Genomic DNA, 22,964 nt, shown 5'->3' with positions numbered 1-22,964 from the left:
TGGAACAGCAGTTTTATCTCATCAGCTTCTACTCAGAATTCCCAGAAGCTTAAGAGGAAATCTGAATTTCTCACATAGAGTCATAAAGTCAAAGGTTAGAAGTTATTAAATTTAATCTGGGTAGCACTCTAGTCTCTTACGAGAAGGAAAACGTGTGTTCTAAAGTAGGACTATTCCATGGAAACCTTGCATTGGTTCACACATACCTTTGACATTGCTTTCTCTTTACAGGTTATTTTATTTGCTACATCAGTTCACCATCACTTTGTTTATTCTAATTTTTTCTTCTTGAAACTCTATTTAAGTTCATGTATTTAAAAATGAGGTGCAAGACCTTTGGAAGAAAAAGAAAAAACCTTCCCAAAACACTCCTCATTTTAGAAGGTTATAATTTTCCATTCTTTTATCTCATTTTAGTTTCATGTGCATAAATGCAGCCTGTGAGTTGCTTAATAAAGGATCTTGTGAAGCTGGATTACAGTATGCTACACCTGCTTACAGCAGTTATACCAGACAAGAGTTGTGAGAGCAGAGTGTGCTCAGAATTAGAAGCATTTACTGTTGGAATATATGGAAAATAGCAGGTTATGCATGATGCCATTTGGGTCAGCTCATTTTCAGCAGAGCTCTTGCAAGTTACAGTAGAGTATGTTTGCATGCTTAACTAAGTGCATTAACATTTTGTGTTAGATTGGGAACACCCATTTGAACCAAACATCTCTTATCACCTCTCACATGGCCTTGGTTTGCATTGCAGAATAGTCTCAGAGGACAAAATTGCATCCCTTTTGAATTAAGGTAAACTGACATTGTACTTCAGAAGGACTTAAATCTTCAGCTGCTGTTGACAGGACCAGGGCAGAGACAGGCTGAGGTAAATCCCTTGAAACATGCATAAATACATAAATATGCAAATTTTGGGTCTTTAACTCCTCCAGATGCAGCAGAAGGTCTGAGGACATTTCCACTTCTGATGCTGATGAAGGAACCTCAGGTTTGCAGTTACAGGAATCAGGTGATGAATGCTCTGCTCAGCAACAGAGGGGCTCTGTCCCCAGCCAGGCAGAGGAAAGGGAAAGCTAGGCTTACTGGACTGTATGGAACAGATTTCCTGGCACATCAGACCCATGGGAGAATAATGCTTTGGTGGACACTGGTGCACAGTGCAACTTAATGCTATCAGGGTCCATGGGAGCAGAAGCAGCTGGATTTCTGGAGTGACAGGGGATCCCAGCTGGTGAAGTGACCCTAACAGGGAACAAGGGGCAGAAGTCCCCTACTATGGACCAGCCCAGATTTTCTGGGTGTCCTTGTCAGAGACTACCTCAGAAGAGGACACCTCAAGGACCTAAAAATGTGCCAGGGGTATACTTTTGCTGTAGACATCATGAAGATTAGACAGCTGTTTACCTTTCCCAGCCTCTCAGATGATCTGTCTGTAGTGGGCTTGCTGCATGCCAAGGAACAGCAGGTGCCAGTTGCTACCGTGATGGTGCACCAGTGGCAATACTGCAGAATCCAAGTGCCTCTGGTTCCCCTCCATGAGCTTATTCATCAATGGAGAATGAAGAAGTCATCAGCAAGACTTAATCACACTTTAACAGTCCCATACAGCCACTGCAAAAGTCTGATGGAGAGTGCAGACTTCCAGTAAACTATTGTAACCTGCACAAACCACTTTACACAGAGTGCAGCCATACTGGACATGTTAGAACTCAAGTACAAACTGGAGTTAAAGGCAGGTGAGTGATATGCCACACCTGGATGTGATCAATGCTGCTTTCTCTATTTCTTTGGCAGACTGTGGGCCACAGTTTGCTTCCATGCAGAGGGTTGCCCATTACCTGGAATTGGTTGTCCCACAAGTGTAAGTACAGTCCTGCCATTTGCCGTGGATTGATATAGACTGCAGTGGAAGAGGGTGAAGCTGCCCAACACTGATAAAAAAATAATGTGGGACAACACAATGAAAAAAGTGTTTGAGAAAGGATTATTTGGACCCCACCTGCAGTGCTGCATCCAGCTCTGAGGTCCCAGCACAGGAAGGACATGGACCTGTTGGAGCCAGCTCAGAGGAGGCCACCAAGATGATAAGAGGGGTGGAGCAGCTCTGCTATGAGGAAAGCCTGAGAGAATTGAGATTGCTCAGCCAGGAAAAGCGAAAGCTTTGGGGTGACCTAATTGTGGCCTTCCAGTACCTGAAGGGAGCCAACAGGTAAAACACAGAGTGGTTCAGGTTGCCTCAGAAGTACTTATTACCAAAGTACAGCTCTTCTTGGCACCACAAATATCCCTGCTGTCCTGAATGATCAAATGAAGGATCCCTCTACACATCCTGCAGCTGACACTACATAGATCACAGTTGCATGAACATGCTGAAGCAAACATCACATGCTTTCTGTGGTGGAGGTGGCTTCTGGATGTTCAGAAACCTACCCTGTAACCTGTATTGCCACCCAAAATAACCTGAACTTTGAAAAACAAGTTTTATGATGACAAAACACCCCAAAAAGAACTAGATTGGACAATATGAGCCAATTATGAAACTACTTTGTAGGCATCCAGGCCAAGAAACACATTAATTGACTGGGAATATCACATTCCCTGTCATGCACCAGCCACCAGGAAGACAGAACAAGGCAATGTATTATTAAAAATTATACTGTAAGCAATGAGTGCTGAGACATTTAAGCACTGTGATGCAAATTAACTAGAAGTCACATGTCTAGCAAACACTAGAGGATCTTCTTGCCCAAATGAAACCCCTGCATACTGTGGAAGGAACTACGGGTCCCATGGCACCTAAACGGAACTGGATCAGAAACTGTGGGTTACGCCTTCTTTGGGAAAAGGCAAAGACCTTCAAGGGATAGAGTTTTTCCCAAGGACACAAGTGTATTTTCTGGTTAATTCAGGCAGATGTAGTAATCTAATGTGTACCTTCAGGATGCCTAACCTTAGAGGAAAAATAACCCCTGATTTGAGTTTCCATCATAGCTGTACTCCACTGGAAAGCACCACATCAAGAGCCAGTAAAAGCAAAACCAGTAAAAAGACAAGCCTTGTAAGGAACCAAACAGCACTGATCCAACCTGACTTGGCTTCTGCACCCAACAATTCAACACATAACATCATGTCTCCCCTCTCAAATCACCACAACAGACAGACCCCACATCATAGATTACTTTCTTCCCCATCCCACTGGAGTTTTTGGGCAGTGGCAGCATGAACAAGAGACTGGTGACTGCTTCATTGCTGTCTCGTTCAACCCACAGTAGCTACTTGTTTGGTTTGTGGGGTTTTTTTCAAGACAGATTCCTGATATCTTCATTTAGAGTTTATCTTGACAGAGGATGCTGGAAGGATTTTTCTTTGTTCTGGAAATCATGATTTTAGCCAAAGGGAAAGTGGTATGTATTTAAATATGTGTTATTTTGTGCTAATTTACCTTCAAGTCTCACATATATTTACATCCATATATAATTTTCATGTAATCAAGCAGGTTTTGGTTCTTATAGCTCACATCTTCCTTTCTGAATTTAACAAATGAGAATAAAAGTCAGATATAAAAGTCTGTATGCTACCAATACCACTGAAACCTAATTTAATCTTAAATTCCCCTGTAAACATCTGTTCCTAATAAAATATCCACCCTTTAAGCAATTGTAAGATTACCAGGGAGCAAATAAACATCTAAATAATCTTTATTTCATTTTGCCTCCCACTGGAGGTCTCTGGGACATATATTTCCTTCTCTCTTTCTCATTGTTTCTACCCTCTTCTTTCTCTTCCAAATTAGTTCTATCCTGAATGTATGCCTCAAAAAAATGAACTACTTGCCTGAAAACATGCCCTAACTTCCAAACTTGACCAAAGTTATAACAGTTTTTCCTGTAAGCCTGCATCAAGCAACCCTGTAATTAATCATCTCTTTCCTTGAGGGCTGCTGTCACTCAGGATAAATCAGAGAATATGTTTTCTTCTTGTTAAAGCAAACATTTAATTTTCTCCTTATGAAAAAACCTCTAACACTTGAGATTCCTTCTTTCTTATGAAAGGAAACATTTGGACTCTCCATTAGTTTGGGAGTCCAAATTAAGGACTCTGAAGGCACCATATTTTCACCTTCATAGCTGAACTTCCCTGAACAACTTTTGTTTTGCTAAATTGATATTTAAAAGTCTGGTTTTTAGTAAGTATGTATTCCTGTGATAATACAGCTTTTTAGAAGACTAATTTTTGTAGGGGAAAATTGCCATGGGACAGGAAATATTTGACGTTCTTTTGCTTTTTCTCAGAACAAAAGCTGAAACATTTTTCCATGATGGAGAAGATTTTTCTCTCTCCACAAAGCTTTTGCCCTGGCTCTTGAAACCTGACCCATCTTCTGCAAGGATGAAAGCTTCCCTGGTTTTGAGGATAGTTAGCATTTGCTGGACCCCAAGCATTGAAAGGGCTACTGGATTTACCAGCATGTCTCCAAGCTAGTTGGGAGAATCTGACTGGGAGAAAATTCGTTTGGTTACCTATAAACAATTCTCTTTTCTTTAAGCAGTTTGAACCTTACTCTTTCAGGAGATCTGCTGACTTTTACTGTGTAATTGGTTCTGACTTGAACAGAGAACAGACATACGGACTAAACTTTAGCCAAATTAAAGTAGACTAATCCATTATCCTGGAGATGCAGCAGGAGTTGCAGATTCACGTGTGGTAAGATTTTTCCAATGGGGTTTTAAAAGAAGAATCAGGTAATGCAAAAAGTGTAACACATAAAATTCAAAAGAATTTTGTAAAACCACAACAAACTGATGCCAAGAGAAGCCTAAAAGAGCCTATGTCAAATAGAAATGATAACCCTATCACATTATCCCAGGGAAATGTCCTACATACTTAATCTGCTAGTCTTTGATAGCACACTGACACCCTATTCCAATACCAAGGAGAAATGAAATTACTTGCGAGTCTCACCCTAAACTTCAGTTTCCCACATCTTAATCCATCTCACAGTTGTCCTGGTGAGGACACACCTCAAAGCACAAGTTTGTCAAAGACTGAAATGTCACAAGTGCACTGACAGAAATATATGGAGAAATGAGCACACACCTATGATGGTTTTAGACCAGAACTATAACACATAGGTCTGAGAAGCCTTATGTGCTCACTCAGCAGCACATCTGGAGAAAACGAGGCTCAGGGGGGACCTTATCACTCTCTACAACTGCCTGAAGGGAGACTGTAGCCAGGTGGTTGTTGGTCTCTTCTCCCAGGCAACCAGCGACAGAACCAGAGGAAATGGCCTGAGGCTGCACCAGGCGACATTCAGGTTGGACATCAGGAAGAATTTCCTCCTGGTTGTCAAGCATTGGAATGGGTTGCCCAAGGAAGCAGTGGAGTCACCATCTCTGGTTCAAGACATGACTGGACATGGTAATCAGTACTCTGGTCTGGTTGACAGGATGGTGATCGGTCACAGGTTGGATTTGATGATCTTGGAAGTATTTTCTGAGATTCTTTCACCACAGCCTGGTGCTATCTATATTTACATAATTCTGTCTCAAAGAAGGAACTTCCTGCATTTTTTAGAATTTTCACTCCTGAGAAGAACATAACCCTTAAGAAAAGACGTGTCAACACACTAGGAAGACAAAGCAGAGAAAACAGTGTGTTTTCTTTTCAGTGCAGGATTTGGAGCTTCATGGATCAATGAAAGGGGCTGCATGGCACAGCAGCTACAACTGGAAGTAACCTGGAAAATCCCTTCCATGTCATCCCGGCCCAATTAGACTTCAAATTGGTAGGCAGCTCTCAGAGAAGACTTGTCAATAGGCAAAGAATAGTGGTGATACTAAATATCCAGTATTATCTCAAACTACAGATGTTTGGCTTCTGATATTGAACAAACAAGAAAAATAGGGAAAGTCTTGAACAAATAAATATCCCCAATTTTTACATTAATCTTTAGGAATGAATTCAGTAATACATATGATTTACATTCTGTTGTGGTTTAGCACAGCTTGGGTTTTAGTTAAGGGGGAATCCACCAGCCACAGAAGTGATTCTTTTGCAAGGGGATGCTTACAGCTTTCTCCAGACCCAACAGAACCAATCAACTGGCTAGTTTGAATATTGAAAACTCTGTCAAGCCACTTAAGAAGCTTGACACGCCTCTATGAATACCACATTTTAGTATGAACAAATGCCGGGAAAGCTCTCTTGCTTCCGGCCTTTGGACATGTAACTGGGCCCTGCCCGTGCGGCCAGGCCGGCCCCCCCCCAGTGCAGCCGAAATTAATCTGAGGCCACCACCTGGCAGATAAGTGAATTCTAGCTGCAAGGCCCAGGTGAGATTAACCCTTTTAGTGCTGTAAGATTCCTTGGAACAGATGAAGCCTGCAGACATTAAACCTGTCCCAACTAAGACAAAAAGGAAAGGTGAAGGCATAGGAAGAAAATGCCATAGAGACACCAAAGTCAGTGAAGAAGGAAGATCTGAAATCCCGAGAGAGGAGAAAGAGGAGACGCCTCAAACTTTGAAGCTGAAATTCTTTTGTAAGGCTATGGTAATGGACTATGATACCTCAGAGTACCCTTTGTAATTTAGTGAAAAGCATGGGGAGATGGAGCCTTCAAATGGCAACCATGAGCAAAGGCACATGTGCTGAAACAAGCAAATGTTGAAGTAGCTGTGATCTGGTGAGAAGCTTGAACAGAGAGATGAAAGTGATGAAGACCCTTGCTCCCAAGGGAAGATGATGTTCCCAGAGATGAAGATGATCCCGGAGATAGATGAAGAGAACCTTTGCTTCTGAACAGCTCATCCTTAAAATGGCACCCCGTTAGCTAAAGATTGAACCCTCGAAAACAATTGTGGGGAAAGCTGTAAGTCGAGGGAAGGGACTTTCACATGCGAGCAGAGAACCATCCCAGGCAGCTGTCTTGCTGTGGCATTGAAGCTGCAAGAGAACTGTTTCTTGTGGAGATGTCTCCATGGCATCAGCAAACAAGAATCCTCTCCCTAAGTGAACTGACGGAAGACTAGTATAGAGGTGGTAAACTGACTGGAAAAATCCCAAGTTTTTTCTCTTTACGTTGTCAGTGGGAGAAAGGAGGAGAGGTGGGGAGAGGAGAAGTGTTCTGAAGGTTTATTTTAGTTTTTTTTTTCTTTTAGTTCAGTTAATAAACTTCTTTATATTCTTTAAAGTTTTGTGCCTGCTTTGCTTTCTCCTAATTCTTATCTCACAGAAGGAAAATAAGTAAGTAATGGATTTCGAACTAAACCACTACACATTCCATAGTCCCTATTTATGTAACAAAGATTAGTCAGCAAGATCTATTCACAGTAAAGTGACTTGTTATTCTCTATTTCATGTTTATTTTGCCAGATGATCAGAAAACATTAAATGCAGGTAATTCAACTTTGGTTCCCAGAATTTTAAATTCTCACCATAGCCTTGATCAGCCCTCCTAAGTTATAAAAATCACATCTGTTTTCAATTTAGGATTTTGTAAGAAAAAACACAGTATGAAGCACAGAAATTTTCAGTCTAATAATTCACCCTTAAATTACTACATTTTACTAAACAAAGATCTATGTACAGTAATATTCCATTTATTTGCTATAACCAAGAAAAAACAGATCATTAAACCAAGAATTCCTGGGGCAAGATACTAACAAAGATTGTGTGGCGCTTTTGAAGAAATAGCTCTTCTTCTACAATCAACAGTTATATTAACATATGTTCAACTTCAATCCAAGTAATTGCAGCATAAGCAACAAAACTACTTGCATACTTAAATCAGACCTGCGTATGTAGTTATATATTCAGTTGTGTAAACATCTAAACCAGGACTCTGTTAAAATTCAATTCTCTATTTTAGTTTGAGTTAGTTGGGGTTTATGTTTGGTTTTGCTGTGTTTTGATTTTTTTACAAGAGTTCTGCTTTTATTTTATCACTCAAAAGCACTTGGTTTCACCAGGGATTAGTTTTCCTCCCCAAACACCAGTCAGGAAAGACCCGAGCAACTGCACATACTTCTCCCCCTCTCTCCAGCACAGAGAAGCTCAGGGCACGGTTTGTGAAAAGCCCAGATCTTTCTACCTGTTGAAATGTTTTAGAGGAATTACCTGTTGAGGTGGATCAGCCTGCTCTCGGGCTGAAACCATCAAATGTCAGTCAAACCAGGGCCATCCACTGGGTGGATTTCCCCACCCAGGACAGCGGATCGGAAGGCGGACCAGACAAGATCATTGAGGTCTAGGTTACCTCCCCCTGGGTGGCTCCCAATCTTAAGTTACCTCCCCCTGTTCCAGAAAGTTCTCCGTTTTTTAGTTATTAATTGGTTCCCTGTTATGACTCCTGCCTCCCTGTTTTCCCCATCTGTTCTGAAAAATTGTATCCTCCCCTCTGCTTGTACCCCATTGGTTGTTTTCTCTTTCCCTGCTTTGCTCCACCCCCCATAAAGGGGCTAGCCTGCATCCTCTCTGGGCTTCGCTGGTCCCTGGACTCTCCTGCAAATAAACCTGTTGGAACTCACACCAGAAGCCCCTCCCGCCTTCTTTGCCTCCGGGCAAACGCCAGCCTGATCATCGGCTGCCCGACGAGCTTCCTCTGAGGAGGAGCCAGCGCACGCATCCATCTCGCGCCTATTCCACTGAGCCGTCCAGGGAGGATGTTGTGGAGGCCAACGCTGTGTCCCCTCTGCCCGAGGGCACGCCGGGGCTTGTGATTACAAGCCCGTGGTTGCGTTAATTACCCTCCTCAACCAGTTTAGTTGGACCTCAAATGTTGCACAGTGAAAAGCTGCTGCATGCTTAGCAGCTGAATGCATTTGAGTCACTACGGAGAAAGACCACACAGATACTATGCTGAAAATAAAATGCACCTGTTCAGAGTGCTCCTACATGGTAACTTTGCTCTTATCCACAGAGGGAGTCATAGATTTCCTAAGAACCTGACAATTACACTGCCTGGACCAGCCACCAGTGGCATGTCAACAACAGTCCTACTGCAGCTATCAAGTGTCATGATAACAGCAAGTTATGGTGAAGTGAGGAAAACCAGTAAGCGACTACTGCAGGCTGTAAAGGTTCTTAAAAGAAGTGCAAATATTATCAGTGATTAAAATTACTCTCAATTAAGGGAATATATTTTCTATACAACATGAATAACTATTCTACTATGTTCTAATTATCACAGAATCATAGAATGGTGTGGGTTTGAAGGGACCTTAAAGATCAACTAGTTCCAAGTCCCTGCCATTGGATGAGGTTGTTCAGAGCTCGCTCCAACCTGGACTTGAACATTTCCAGGGATGGGGCAGCCACAATTTCTCTGGGCAGCCTGTGCCAGGGCCTCAATATTATTAATTTATAATTAATATTATCAATATTCTCACAGGAAATAACTTTTTCCTGATACCTAATCTAAGCTTTCTTTCTGTCAGTTTGAAGCCATTCCCCCTTGTCCTGTCACTGCAGGCCCTTGGAAATAATCTTGTTCCATCTTTCTTGTGAGCTCCCTTCAGGTACTGAAAGGCCACAATTAGGTCACCCCAAAGCCTTCCCTTCTCCAGGCTGAGCAATCCCACTTCTCTCAGCCTTTCCTCATGCTCCATCCCTCTGATCACCTTGGTGGCCTCCTCTGGGCTGGCTCCAACAGGTCCCTGTCCTTCCTATGCTGGGACCCCAGAGCTGGATGCAGCACTGCAGGTGGGGTCTCATCAGAGAGGGGCAGAGGGGCAGAATCTCCTCCCTACCCTGCTGCCCACGGGGCTTTGGATGCAGCCCAGCATATAGGGAGAAAATTTAGGAGACCAATATGGCTAAAGCAGGAAATTCATGACAGACACGTGGCATAAAAAATGCTATTATGCAGACGGAATTCAGGCTCCCAGTGTACATTCCTGGCTGATATCCAGCCTCTCGTGATTTATGTAACAGGCTTTATATCAGAAATAATAAAATTTATACATCACAAAAGATCACTAGTAAATATGTAGTATACATTTTCAGTAAATCAAAGCAACTATTTTGTTTTCAAATCTCTGACTGAGATGTGTTGGGAGAGTTTGCATGACTAGAAAGCTGTGATGGACAGACCTCAGCTCCACAGGAGAGAAGGGCTAGGGAGACCAGGGAAGGGAGTTGCCGTCTGTGCACAAGAGCAGTGTGGATTCAGGGAGCTTTTCAATGGGATGGGACACAATCTTGTTGAAAGCTGATGGGTTAGGATCAGGTAAGTTATAGAGGGTGACATCCTGGTGAAAATCTGCCACAGACTCCCTGATCAAGGTGAGGTAGCAGGTAAAACCTGTAAAGAGCTTGAGGAAATCTCTGTGTCACAGACCCTTGTTCACGCAAGAAGCTTTGACGTCCCTAATGTTTGCTGGGAATGCCACATGACAGGACACAAGAAGTCATGAAGGAGGATGTCAGTGGGTAACTGTCACATCCCAGGGATACACGATCTGGATGAAAAAGCCAAAGATGATACAAACCTCGATCTGCTACTCACTAAACAAGAAAGAAACAAGTAGGGCATGTGGCAATCAGTGGTAATCTTGGTAGTACCGTAGCAACCCATGGCTAAAGGCACATAGCAGAACACAAAACCTTGACTTCAATAGAACAGATATCACTTTACTGAGAGAGTGGGGAAATAGGATCCATGTGCAGCTTCAAACAGCAAAAGAACTCAAGAAAGCTGGCTAATCTTTGAAGACCTCCAAGCACAAGGGACAGTTCCTCCTCATGCTGGAGAAATCAAGGAGAAAATTTAGGAGACCAATATGGCTAAAGCAGGAAATTCATGACAGACATGTGCCATAAAAAAATGCTATTATGCAGATGGAATTCAAGAATACCACTCAGACATTTAGTGAACCGGTTAGCAAAATTAAAACTCTTCTGCAGCTGAGATTCCCAATGCACATTAAGGGCCACAAGAAGTGCATCTACTGCTACAGAAGTATTAAAAGTCTGAGCAAGGAAAGTGTGAGCCCATTGCCATGTGAGGCAAATGATTTAGTACGAGACAGATTAAGGAATAGGGACTTTATGCATTCTTTGCCTCAGTCCTCAACAGTAAGGTCTCATAAGCCTCTATGTTTAGTGAAAGTTTAGGGAAGGAAAGTACCAGGAATGGATGGGAATTGACTCAGGGATCATTTGAGAAATCTTGGCCTATAGCAACCCATGGATTCAGATGAGCCATGTTCAAGCATGTTAAAGATCACCGCTGCCCTCACGAAGTGACTCTATCTTCTTTCAAAGTTTGTGGACATTAGGGAAGACCCTGATCTAGTGATAGAAAGCTAAGTGATAGTGATACAAATAATTCTGCTTCCAAACTGTTCTATTTGGTGACGTGAGGGCAAGGTCTCCATAATCACCTAAGGAAGTCTGGCCTTTTGCAGATGTTGGAACACAAGAACACATTAAGACTGACAAAACCAGTGAAATAACCATTATTGTAGGAATTGTATCTTCTGTTTACCGTAGTGGCAACTGAGAAAATCAGGACAATAAAACAAATGCTAATACAGTGTTTTAAAATTCCTTTGGCATTTAATGAGGTTTTTTACAGTTGAAGCAAAAGCTCTTAGTCTTGAACTAGTCTTCCACATCTAATTCACTATTAATTTTCAATTTAAACACAAGCAGCTTGTGTATCAATAATGCAATGAAAAATGGAAGTGACAAGCTGCTATTAATGGAATTTACAGGCCTAAAACAATAATGACAAATTAATCCGGTCTCTTCTACAGACCATACATTTCCAGATTCACAGCTGAAGAATCCCACTTGGTTTCCATAAATGAAATATTAATATTTAGAATAAGACTATAAACTCAGATGTAAGTGTGCATTTAAGTTTACAGTATTCACATTTCAGAGTATGAACTAATAAATGCAGCTTTAAAGGAAAATTATTGATAGAAATACTTTCAGTGCTACCTTGCAAATGGAAGGTTTAAGGTAAATTTTATGGAACTGGAAAGAGGCAGAAGTTGACTGTAAAATATCTCACTGTAGGGTATTTAAACATTTCAAGAAAGAAAGTTTCTCTCTTTCCCAGAGCTAAATGTAGAAGGCTGACTTTTAGAAAGGTTAATAACACCCAATGGCATGCCTTTATCCTTATATATAAAATATGAGGATGACCAATTGTGATGGAAAGAACAAACATCGGCAGCCATCCTTTAAGGACACAGACCCTTCAGGACTCTCCCACCACTGTGACGAGATCTGCTTTTAAATCTGTCTCAAAGGAAAACTGACAAGGTGCACACATGCCAATGTGTGTTACAAATACTGGCAAAGGCACTGAGTGTTAAGAGAAGCTGCTGACAAATTAATCTCATTTGATAACCGTAGGTTTTTGAGGTGATGGAGCTGGTACTTTCCTGCACTAATCACCTTAAAGGTCTCAAGATACTTACTTATATCCTTAAGTTCATGTTCTCTCAAGAATTATTCTTCCACTAGCTGACATCCTTCTACATCCTTTCTGAAACCTTTAAGTAAATGAGGTTTTATGGATTTCATATTACAGCATCATATTTTATCACAAATCACAGCCCACGGAAGTTCCACAGTATATAACAGTATAAAAGGCATCAGAGATTTCACCAAGTTTTCTTTTAACTTCACTCTTCTCATTTAGTCTTCTACTCTGCTAAACAAGGGAGTGGAGACACTTTGAGGTAACCAAATAGCGCAGAACTTAGCACTCTATTCATGCACCATCTGTTTTAATCAATCTTAGAATCTAAAACACAGGCTAAATGACAGCCAAAAAAAAAAAAATAGATTAATTATTTGCTAGAGAGTTTCCACAAAACAGTCTTGTTATACTCTACTGTCGTAAGTCAAAACACCTCCAGCTTATATCTGTTATATGTAAACAGCAACAGCAATACAAGTAGCAATAATTACTCCTACAACAGGATGGGTTTCTTTCCTCCTAAAAATTGCCTGGATTCTAGATTTAGTCAAAATGCTGCTCTAAAGCAAGGATAGTCCTGACCCAGCATTTCAAAATGACCCAGCATGTTCGTATCATCAACAGGACATGCACCACATATTTCAGAGAACAGTAGGATGACAATATCTTTGAACTGATAACCAGGCTGAAGACTGGACATGCCTGGACCTCACACTGGTGACAGGTTTGTATGAAAGAATTTATAGCCAAAGGTGACAATGTACTCCACCCACAAGGAAAAAATAACAAAGCAATCCTTCTTAACTACTTCCAGTTTGTAGGCATTTAACTTGGCCTTGCCTTTTAAAAGGAAAAGGAGGTATACTAAACAAAATTTAATACAAACAAGCTGAATTTATTTGGTTTATTTGTCCTCCTCCACTGGTGATATATGCAAGACCACAGGCTAGCTCAAAGTGCCCTAACTCTCATTATTATGTCCTTCTTTAAAACAGGGAACAGGGTCTCAGGGTCTCTCTCTCGATTTCAAAGATCAACTGCTCACTAAACAGAAGTGCTTAGGTGCTTTGGCTCTCCCCCTTGACAAATTTCCTTTCCAAAAATCTGGAGCAGGACTATAAACTTAGAGCTGCTCTCACCCATGTTTTCTATAAAAAGATAAGCTGAAATAAAATGAAAGCTGGAAGTCTCATGTCTGTATCTGTCTAATTTGGTGTCATAATTCTTTCTACATGTATCTTTGCTGCTGCCACTTCCTGATGTGCACCCTTTACTTACTTTGGAAAACTGTCCCTCTTTCACTATTGTCAATACTGGAGAAATCAAGATCACTGACAAACAAATAAAAAATTAACACCATGTCTCTGATTGCGTTGTGTTTTTAAGTTTTGTGATTAAAAGAACTATTTTACCACAGTCTTAAAACACTGTAGCATCTTGTTAAATACTTTGAAAAGAAAAAATGCTCTTCTATTTATACTACATATCAACCAATTAGAAAATCTGTGTTCTTGGAGTGGATGTATTTTTTTTTTAATGTGATGTGATGTGATTTCAGGTTCCAATTTCTTAGGTGACATAATACTTCATAATCTCCAGAGATTATGAGCAGGCATGCTTTAAAAAGCAGAACCACTACAGATTTTTAATGACTATTTAGTTTTGAAAAGGTACACTGGACCATAGCCATTATTGCTGGTTCTGCTATCAATGTGCTCTGACATACTCTTACACAATTTTTAAAGTCTTGTTTCCTCACTTTCCAATTTGCAAAAATTAGTCTTTTAGTATTTAGCTTCTTCATATGGTGGTATGAAAATTAATAAGTGTTTGACAAGCTATTGCTATTTTTGTTGAGCTCCTTTACAGCCTAGTGCACACAAGAACCTATCAGGAACATGTATTTGCTCACCATTGCTATTTACCATAAGGAAAATATATTATTGGCAAGCACAGATGTCACTCTGAGGCACAGGTGATACGAAAAATTTAGTGGCAGTCATTACAGCTGTCATAGGACACAAAATATCTTCCTATCAATTCATTAAATGACACAGGATTAGTCTGATATATTATTCGCTTACCAAACAAATTTGATCGGTAAAATCTCAATTTCTCAATAATTTTTATGCAGAGACGCCCTTGTGGTCATGTAGAATTTTCTGCAAGACAGCAGTGGAGGCAAGCATCCTTAAGTATACACAATTTCCTCACCTGAAGCTACATGCAAGAAATGCTTACATTTCTCACAGTATATCTGTGTATCTTGATTTTTCAGCTGAGAAATACAAGGTCTTAAGGAAGGAAATTTGTGGTTAGGATCTTGAGGTCTGAGCTGCTCCAGCAGTTCCCAAATATCAGTTCTCTTCACTGCAGAACTATAAACCCCTTTTTCCCCTGCAAAGGTTGAAAACAAGTAATTTTCAAAGTAGCCATATCATTTACTTTTTCTGCTTCAGTAGAAGTGCACTGCTACCTGGTGGGTTTGGGGATTTGTTTGCTTGTGTTTAACACTAAAATTGAATATATTTAAACTGAATCATTTATCCTTTTGTTTTTCTTCTATGACCAAAAATAGGAACTGCACATGCAGTGCAAGGGAAGCTCCGTTTCCAGTCTCATTTCTAACCTATGACATTTCCCCAATTACTGTTTCAATTAAATATGGTGTACTCAAGTTGGGCATTCAAATAAATGGAATATAATGAAATGCTGGGTTACTCATTATGTTAACCTCATTAGAATGAGGTTAATGTAGTGATAAATAGATTGAGCTGTCTTTAACTGATGACAAACTAAAAATGGAGCACTAAAGAACTCCCACCACTAATTTAAATAATAACCCAATTTCCATTTTCTAATGAATTTAATATGATATGAATGCTGTATCTTGCTTTCAGTTAAACTCAACTGTATTTCTCTTAACTAATTTTAAATACAATTAGATGTTTTCTTATCATGAGGTGAATGCAGTTATGTTTACCTTTTATCTAATCATTTAACATAATCATGTTCTGTATAAACTACACAGTGAGTCAATTCTCTAAAATAAGGAGGTTTATTATTCACAGCTTCACTCATAAACAGAAGAGAAACCTGTAATTCTGATCAACAAGGACTAGAAAAGGGAAAAGACTCTTGTCACCAAGAGACAATTTTGTTCATGATGAAATCCACGTATGTTCTTCTAAATCCAGTGATAAATACCTCAGTTCAATAATAAGATACACTAAAACACTGCATGGCACTAACAAGAAAACAGATGGAGTTCTTCTACGGAGCCAGGGATGCAGACTGCTAGAGGCAGACCACTCTTTCCTTAAGGTAAATTCCCCAAGTAGATACCTTCTAGTATGGAATACATTTGACCATCAGTGTTCAGTGGATTACTCCCATTGCATTCTTCTTGCACAACATCAGTAGTTTTGGTCTTCACTGTTTATTTATTAATTTTTATACATTTTCCTGCATCTAGTTCTATAAAGATCTGTTCCTGTTTATAGTGTGAGATGGTTAAGTGTGCCAAAGCAAATAAGGAAATAAACACCTATTGCATGTGATTAGAAAGCTTGTTTGGAAGATTTGTAGAAGATCAGAAGATTTTTGGAAGTGAGGTAACCCTTAGATATACGAATAAATAATTACTAATCACCAACGAAGCTGCAATGTAAGGATATAAAGATGTTCTCTTTTCTCCTCAAACTTACGTAGATCAGCTTGGTGCTATGACAACTCCCCTGCTTGTACAAGGCTTGTCTTCACATTTTGAGTTGGCCCCAAGATGCCACTTGCAGCACTCCAAGTGGCAAGGTCAGATGTCCTAATGATTAATTCCATTGAATCCTATCAAGTTCACTCGAGAGAACTGGATCCTTGCCAGTAATGCCATCTGCAGCTTCAGCCCCATAAGTTCCCAAAGTAAAAGCAGACTTGGACTGAGTCTACATCATCAATCAAAAGGCATTATTTTTCATTTTGAAATCACTATAGCCCTTACATTTAAAGGCCAAATCTGAGACTGAGAACACTTGATTCTGCCACTTATGTGCATGAACAACAAAAATCCAAACTCCTTCATAGGTCTAAAGTTTTCTTTAAAGATTTCTGAAGTATGAATTGGGGAAAAAAAAAGGGATAACAACAACAAAAAAAAGCTACTATAATTAAATGTTTCTATTAAACACTATAAATGGCAAATTTAAAAACCATATAGCCACAGGTGTATCTATTTAACTGAAATGACAGAAATCCTCCTTTTCAGAATTTTGCATGCTAATCCCAGAGTTGAGATATCAAATTGCTACATAAAAAAAGACAGTCTTAAATTCACTGCAAAGACTAAATCATTTGATATCAATGTGCACAGAATTGGAACATTGGAAAATAATTAAATGGCTGGCAATGTAAATTTAATCAGTGTCAGTTAAGTGGCCTCATGGCAAAGGAGTCGTCAAAGTCCAATCGGATGTAGTGTCTGACCCACAAGGATTTAATTGATTAGTCATGCTTAAGACTGACTTGACAATTCTGAATATAGCCACTGACGATCATGTTTTTCTGTTTGGTAAATTTCAGAGAGATTAAGAGGTTTTATCAGGACCATAAAAACCAAACCCAAACCCAGACCAATCCACAAATTCTTCACCTGTGGTGCTGGTTGCAGAGGAAGTTACAGTTTCATGAAGGTGGCTGTCTTGCTTTGAGACAAGTTTAGGGGGAGATGTCGTGTAAGGAACGTCTCCTGGTAGGAAGGCAGGTTTCAGCACTCCCTCCCCCACCAATACAAAAGGAATTTCTTGGATGAAAGTGAAAAAACCTATTTCTTTAGCAAGCAGAGTGCCCGCAAGGCACAGGAAACAAATGAGTAATGTTAGATACTAAACCTCCTCGATGCAGAGAAAGGTGGTGGATTCAAAGTTCTTTTCTGTAGCTGGCTTGGCCCCTCCCGAGTTCCGAGGCCAGGATGCAGTTTCCCCGCAGCCTCCCTGCCAGTCCGCAGGGTCCGATGATCTGGTTCTCGGATTGCAGCTAAGCTGAACAGTTCCAGAAGAAAAAGAAGAAGTTCCGGAGGATTTCAGTGTGCCAGTATGGGAACATTTCTTGCCTCAGCTAACAGGCTGGCTAAAAGCACGAAGGTGCTCCCTCAGCTCTGCAGCGGTGAGAACGCGGGGGAGTGTGTGTGAGTCCTTGAACACAAACTGCACTGAAGAATTCACTCGGCTTCTCTCCCTCCTCTCCTGCACCCAGTTTAAAGCTGGGGGACCCATTTCTGGGCAATAAGCAGTCAATGGAAATACAGCATTATCATAAAATCACTCGAAGACAGTAGCTAAACAAGAATAAGGTTACCTTGTCTTATCAGAGGAAACAAAGGACTCCTGCTGGAGTCAGTGGGAAGAATTATACACTTGTTTTCCCCAATGATAAAAAACAGTGATAGTATTAGAGCTTGGTTAATAATTCTACTAGCCTTGCATTTGCTACATGTATATAACTCATGAAAATAAAGTCTGCATGGCTTCAAATGCCAGGAAAGTAATCATTTTCATAGTTGGACACATTTTTTTGATGTCTGAACATTTCCATGAAGCCTGTGCACCAAATCTGAACTGCTGAGTGCATGATGCACTTGCTCTTTTATGCCAGATCTGATTTTAAGCCTCCATAAAAGTGCTACCACATACTTCATGGAACAGCAAAATACATTAGCAACAGCAACTAAAAGGGCTAAGTGCTATTTACATCTGACTTCTGTTCCCCATCGATAAGATAGTTGCCAGAAAACAGCAAGAGTAGTCTAAATACGAGTGTTATAGCTGTATATATGTGTGGCACTTATAAAGGATTTTACTGTTATGATGTTTCTAAACCATAATAATAGTAACTGATGATTCCATATTACAGTGAAGGAGATATTTTCCTGGCCTCAGGTAGTATATTATGTGTAGGAGTTGAAGTGTGCTGAAGAGGAGGAGGAAAAAAATACCTAGCTCTATATATCCATAAGGAAGAAGTTTTCCTATTTATCCACTGATAAAGAGTGACCACAAATTACAGCAGAAATTCTTCACTGATATACAAAACATGCTCTTAGCTGACACTGAGAAATTCTGCATGTAAATATAAGACCTGAAACTTTGTTGCTTTTAATTATCATTCTGTTTTCCTGTATTATTTTGGAGGACAGGAGTAGTTCTTGTGTTCGTTTTTTATGATAAAATGATCTTGATAATTCTGCATGACCATGGAATGCTCATATATTGACAAAGTAAAAATTCTCAGCTAGCCTCTAATAATCTGACCACAGAGCTTCACAGAGATTAGAGTCTGGATGTTTTCTCCCTGTCATTTCTTCAAGTTCCCATGTAAAACCCAAACTGTATCTTTCTCTGAATCCTTGTTTTCAATTATCGAAATTTTAATTAGCCAGACTGAATAATTCTAATTATAATGATTCATTGAAAATGAGTTATCAAATGGTCTTATGCCCCTGTAGGGCAAAACAGGATGTCACACTCAAGAGCCACAGAAATAAATACTGCAACTGTACTTCTCTGACTGCAGCAATTGTAGTCAGAGAGGTAAGTTTTCAATTTTGGTTCAGTTATAGATTCATAAAGGCTGGAAAAGACCTCCAAGATCGAGTGCAATCATTGAACACCACCACTATGGCAACTAAACCATAGCACTAAGGGCCATGCCAAGTAATTTCTTGAGCCCTTCCAGGGGTACTGAATCTGACACTTCCCTGGCCAGCCTGTTCCACCTTTTTCAGTGAAGGAATTCTCCCTAATATCCAATTTAAACCTCCCTGGCACAAGAGAATGTAGCTATAAACCACATTTATATAACAACAGATATAAGACTTTAAGAAGAACATAGAAGCACAAGAGCCCCTCTCCTACCAAATGCTATAGAATTTGGACTGCTGCCCCAAATTTTATTCATTTGTAAGTTCACCCCCTAACATAAAACAGGGTTTGTGTCTGGGCCTAAGGGAGCACTTACATATACAGGTAATGGTACATACCATCCTCAGCAAAAATTCCTAATTCCACTTGTCAGTAATAACTAACAGAACAAAATACTGGTCATTCCTTAAATTACTAACTATAATTTAAGCAATAACACTATAATAAACACACTCATTAATATCTACCTGACTTGCTTCCACAATTCTCATTCCAGCATCCTTACAAAACTGTTACTCAACTCAACTGAGGAACCTCAAAGTCACACAAAAAATTTCTGTAAAATCTACACATTCCTTTCTCAGAGATGTCATACTCAGACAAAGAAATTGAAACTCCTCTCTAATTTTTCCAACCCCATTATTAAAACCTGAAAGTCAATTAAATTAGAACCATTAAAAATTTCTCATTTAACGTTCCCCTTACTTGACTTTCTTTTCTCAAGTTCTCTGTAACACCATTTTTATAGGATTCCTGCTATTCGCAGAAATTTAAGTACCTGAAAGATACTCCTACTTCATAACTTCACTTTACTCCTTTCCTACAATGCTTCTGAACAACCAAAGTAGTACATTTTGTAGTGATGAATCAGAATAAGAGTGACCTGTACAATGGCCTTGGTCTCATAGAATCTGTCCTCAGAGCCAGGTGACAGACTACCCTCCTGGGCACATGGAAACCTGAAGAGAAAGGCCACTACGTAGAGAGTAGAAATTTGAAAAGAGAATTAAAATAAATGTTGCTATGCTGGATTATATGGTCTTTACTCACATAATGGCTTTAAAAAAACTAAATTCCAGTCTTTTTTAGAAGCTGGGATAAATATGGAACGTTTTTTTTAAGCACCTGATTCTACTTAGCACTGCATTAAAATCAAAATACAAAACCAGAATAGCCAGTCATTCTACACTAAAATGCACATATTTCATATTAATATTCTTCCTTGAATAGAGATAAAACAGTCCGGCAAATAACTAAGAGACATAAAATTTAATTACATCTGAATTATTTTGAAGTAAAATTTCTACACTTAATGGATTCATTTAGGCTAACCAAGGGGGGGCGGATTTTCAGGGACTGCTGAAGAACTGGTTAATGCTAGTTGGAACAAGCTTGTGTGACTTCAGAGATACAATCATTGTAGAAAGTGCATAACTTTGTGTAAACAGGATTGATAAAATCCCCTCAAGTAGCTGTAGACCAGTAATTTCCCCTTGGAAGACTTTACTCAAGGACAATACAATTATCAAAACTGCTTGCAGCTATGCACAGCCCCAGCCCAAACACTCTGAAAGAGAGGGTTTGGAAGAACCCAAGGTAATAGCATTGATATTTCACTTTTCCAGTGCTAGTACTTCGTGCACTTTTTGGGTCTTCCATTGATTTTCAGACTGTAAAGGAGGCACACCTCACTACAGGTGCAACTTATCCTTTCTGACCATCCCTCTGTTAGGAGGAAACCAGCACTTCACAGACCTTGCTGTCTGTACAGTGAACTGCCCAACACCATCTGCACCTTGGACAGCCAAGCGTTGACATTCCTGACACCTAATCTGGGCTGCTACGGTAAATAGCTATCCATAGTCCTGTTATTAGAAATAGATATCCACTTAACTTTCTGCCATTTGGATACCCAAATAAATTTTTCCACCTGGGGAAACAAATGTTCCAATATGAATTTGTCAGAGAGTGATGGGTGGAAAATCCTCATGATACTATTTTCTGCTTCTGGAAACAGATCTTTAACACTATACTAATACACCATGTCATTTTTAGGAAAGAAGAAATGTTTGCAATTAATCACTGGTGATGAGACTACATGAATTATTATTTGGACAGACCTCATTAGGTAGGTACCACACAGAAATTGTACTACTTCTACATAAATATTTGCATGAGTTTTTGCAACTCTTTCCTAATTCTGGCTGATGAGAAAGTTATGTTTATAGCCCTTCTGTTGTTTTCCTGCTTTCCAAACTGCATATTCCCTCTATCATAGCTATGGTATCTGTTTAGTCTTCAAATTGCATAGGGTTTTTTACATGCTCACTGATGAATATGGGCATGAATCACCAGATCTCAGCTTGTTAAGAACTTCCTACAAAAAGGTTGTAATTACTAAAACTAATGTTTTTGAAATTCTTGCTAGGTGAAACCAACATTAAAATACTGAACATTTTGGGGGGCACAATTCTAACACTGTTTACAACACTGATTGTCATTAAAAATCCCCAGCTGATAAACTGAAACTTCTCATCACCGTACCTTTCTGGATTCTCAGGAAAAAACATCTGTCATGTTCTTAATGCTGCTATTATCTCTAACGTGAAAGCAATTAATATTTGTATCTTTCTATCTTCATCCTCAGAGAACAGCCTGGTAAGGTGAAAGAACTGCACTGGCACCGATTTAGGAATATCTGCTCTATCTCCCAAATGTATCAATACATTTCTCCTTTCACACATTTCCTAAGAAAACAGTAGGTTCAGTTAAAAGCCCTCCAGGCTCTTCAGCCTTGTTTCTAGGTAACTCTTAAAAAAAGGAAAAGTACTGCAGTGTGACAGTTATGTCAATGAGAGTAAATTAATGCAATACAGCCGTATGAGTCAGGAGCAATTGCGTTGTTTGCAAAGGTTTGAGGGCACTGTTTGCCTCTATAACTCCAAATGTTAAAGAAAGAGTACACTGGGGCACAGAAGTACTGCAAGAATTAGTTATAATTAAAGAAATTTATTCAATCATCATTTGGAATCGCCCAAGTAAGTCTTGATCCTCAGGTGTTATTTCAAATATTCGGTTTGTACTTGAAGTAGCTGTTCTTAAAGCCCATTCATTCCATCCCCTTACAACACAACTCCTTAATTAAAATTAGTTCAGGTTGTATACACTCTTACATTTATGCTGGAATTCTGAAACAACCATTAAAGAAAATGAATTCTGGTCCATTCTGCATCTGAAATAGCTTATATAAACACATACTAGCAAATTTGAGGAGTATTTTCAGATTGTTCTTAATCAAAAGCAGTAGCACACTTAACATGCCCATTCTCTATGCCAAGACAGTAATCAGGGGCTACCCCACCAGATTTACACCTGATGTGAAGGGTAGTTTTCCAGAAATTAGAAGAAAAAAAAAAAAATTAAAAAATTGAAAACATCCCTGCAGCTGTAAAAGAAGGGAAAGCAAATCCAGAGTTTTCCTTTTTTTTAGTTCTAGCCTAACCACACAGCTGCCAGAATCAATCTTTTGGAAGACTTGGTTGTAGAAAACCTGATTATGCACATTTCAAATAAAACAATGTATTTTACTCAAGCACTAGGGCTTCTGAGTACACACCACAATGGGAATGAAGATGCTGAAGAAGGTTGGTGGCTGAAGAAACAGAAGGATAAGCAGAGTGTTTTCCAGGTACTTATAGTCAGATGGTTCTGCTGGAAGTGACCAGAGGTGAATCATTTTCTTACCTGTATCTGGACGTAGGTCAGTTAATAGTATTTGGATCTGAACTTGCAATTCTTGTTTTCAGTGGAGGACAGTGAACCAAG

The sequence above is a fragment of the Corvus moneduloides genome, chromosome 2, assembly GCF_009650955.1.
Source record: "Corvus moneduloides isolate bCorMon1 chromosome 2, bCorMon1.pri, whole genome shotgun sequence".
In the NCBI taxonomy this organism is placed as follows: Eukaryota; Metazoa; Chordata; class Aves; order Passeriformes; family Corvidae; genus Corvus; species Corvus moneduloides.
Note: the sequence above shows the minus strand (reverse complement) of the source record.